This window comes from Sorex araneus, chromosome 4, assembly GCF_027595985.1.
Source record: "Sorex araneus isolate mSorAra2 chromosome 4, mSorAra2.pri, whole genome shotgun sequence".
Classification (NCBI taxonomy): Eukaryota; Metazoa; Chordata; class Mammalia; order Eulipotyphla; family Soricidae; genus Sorex; species Sorex araneus.
The window spans coordinates 214,731,314-214,733,626 of NC_073305.1; positions in this window are offsets into that span (position 1 = coordinate 214,731,314).

Below are 2,313 nucleotides of genomic sequence, written 5' to 3' on the forward strand. Positions count from 1 at the left end.
ACATCCCTCCCTGGTCTCCCCAGACCAGATTCTGACTCCTCCCTCCAGTCCCCTGGTGCAGGAAGTCACGATGCCTCCCTCATCTGCACGGGGCCAGGTCCCCTCCCCCCCGCCCCAACGCCCCCGCCGTGCTCCACTTCACATCTGAGGCTGGTTTTCCTGGAGGCAGAGGAGGACCCAGCAGTGGGTGCTGGGGTGTGGAAGGGAGACGGGCCGGGGAAGCCATCAGAGCAAGGCCGGCTGGGCGAGCGGGACTCAGGGGCGTGGGGACTTCTGGGAGGAGCACTGGGAAGTGAGCAGGGCAGGGTAGCCAAGCTCAGCAGTGCGCTTCTCCCACGTGGACACCCAGCCTGCCCCACAGCAGGGTCCGGCACTGAGGCACGGAGGAGGCGGGCCGGGGGGAGCACCTGCCGTGTCCCCAGTGCCCGCACGCCACGCTGGCAGCACCCCAAGGTGGACGCAAGGGGAGGCAAAGAGTCTCCACTGAAGCCATGGCACCGTGGGGACGGGAGCACCGTGGGGATGGGAGCACCGTGGGGATGGGAGCATCGTGGGGACGGGAGCACCGTGGGGACGGGAGCACTGTGGGGATGGGAGCACTGTGGGGACGGGAGCACCGTGGGGACGGGAGCACCGTGGGGACGGGAGCACCGTGGGCTGCTGGGCCGGGATCTCTGTGGAAAGGGTCTCTGGGCTGGCTCCGCCCAGCGTCCTTGTTGTTGCTGCTGTTGTTTCCGGGGGCGGCCCTGAGGGGACGGTCCCATCCCGGGCACTTCTGCTAACAGGAGTGGAGGAGACCCTCTCTGTGCTCCCACCTGCAGCAGCGATGCCCAGCCCACTTCAGCAAGGACCCCCCGGCCCGGGAAGCCGTGGAACTCACAGTCCCAGCCCTGAGGGCCCTGACAGGGAAGCCCCCGGCCACCCGCCAACGAAGCAACGCGCTGGTGAAGAATGGCATGGCCGGGACACTAACCACTGTGGGACTCTGAGCCCCGCCGAGGGCCAGCTGAGACAGGACGGGGCAGAGGGACGGGGCAGGCTGACAGCGGAACGTGGACGGGGCATATTGGCGTCCACCCACTTTTCATCCTGGTTTGGAAACTCCGCCGCAGTAGGGATGCGTTTTGCTCCTCGGCATCTAAGACCAACGCCGGGTACAAAGACATACAACCAGTGGGGCGAAATTCCCTGTGTCCGTCAAAAGTGACTCCACCTTGGGGCTGGAGCGACAGCACAGCGGGGAGGGCGTTTGCCTTGCACGCGGCCGACCCGGGTCCGATTCCCAGCATCCCATAGGGTCCCCTGAGTACTGCCAGGAGTAATTCCTGAGTGCAGAGCCAGGAGTAAGCCCTGAGCATGGCGGGTGTGACCCAAAAAGCAAAAAAAAAAAGTGACTCCACCTCCTGGCCTGGCTGGGTCACAGTGAGGGAAGGGGGAGAGGGCAGTGGGGAGGGAGAAGGGACCACTACAACCATCACAGCTGGGAATGGTCACTCTGGACAAGAATAGAGTGCTGAAAATAGGTAACGGGATGCGTACAATAACCTCACAGTGCCATAATGACCAAAAGGAGGGAAGGAGAGAGAGAGAGAGACAGAGAGAGAGAGACAGAGACAGAGACACAGAGACACAGAGAGAGACAGAGACAGAGAGAGTCTGCCGTAGAGGCAGGCTGGGGCGGGCGGGAAACCGGGGACACTGGTGGGGGGCTGAGCATTGGCGGAGGGCTGGAACACGGTATGACTGAAACCCAATCACGGGCATCTTTGTAACTGTGTATCTCATGGTGATTTAATTTTGGGGGGAAAAAATGTTTTTAATGACTTCACCTGCCTCAGGAGGGTGTAACTGGCCTTGACCCCCCCTTGACCCCCCAGAGGGCCTGCCAGGGAGGAGGAGCAGATGCAAGCAGGGACCACGCAGATGCGGCACGCGGGAGGGAGCTAGCGGCTGACCCGCCAAGGACAGGCTGAGGCTCATGACAGGGTCCCCACCCCCAGATGTCTCAGGGGACCAGCCGTGACCCCTCTGGCCGCACACACGCCGCCTGTGTTCACTTCTCTCCTCCTCTGCCTCCTTCCCTTTCCCTCCTTCCTCCTTCCTTGCCACCACGTGGCCCGACAAACCCTCAGCGACATGCGTCCCACCAAGTGAAGGCGACGGTGCCTCAGTTTTTCTGGCCAATCTGGAAACGGACAAGCTTGAGACCACCCCCACTGCGACTCCCGACCACCCCTCAGAGGGCCGGGAATTCACACCGCCACGAGCAGGGGGCCTGGTCACGGCGCTGCTGTCCAGCTGTCCCGCGGGCTT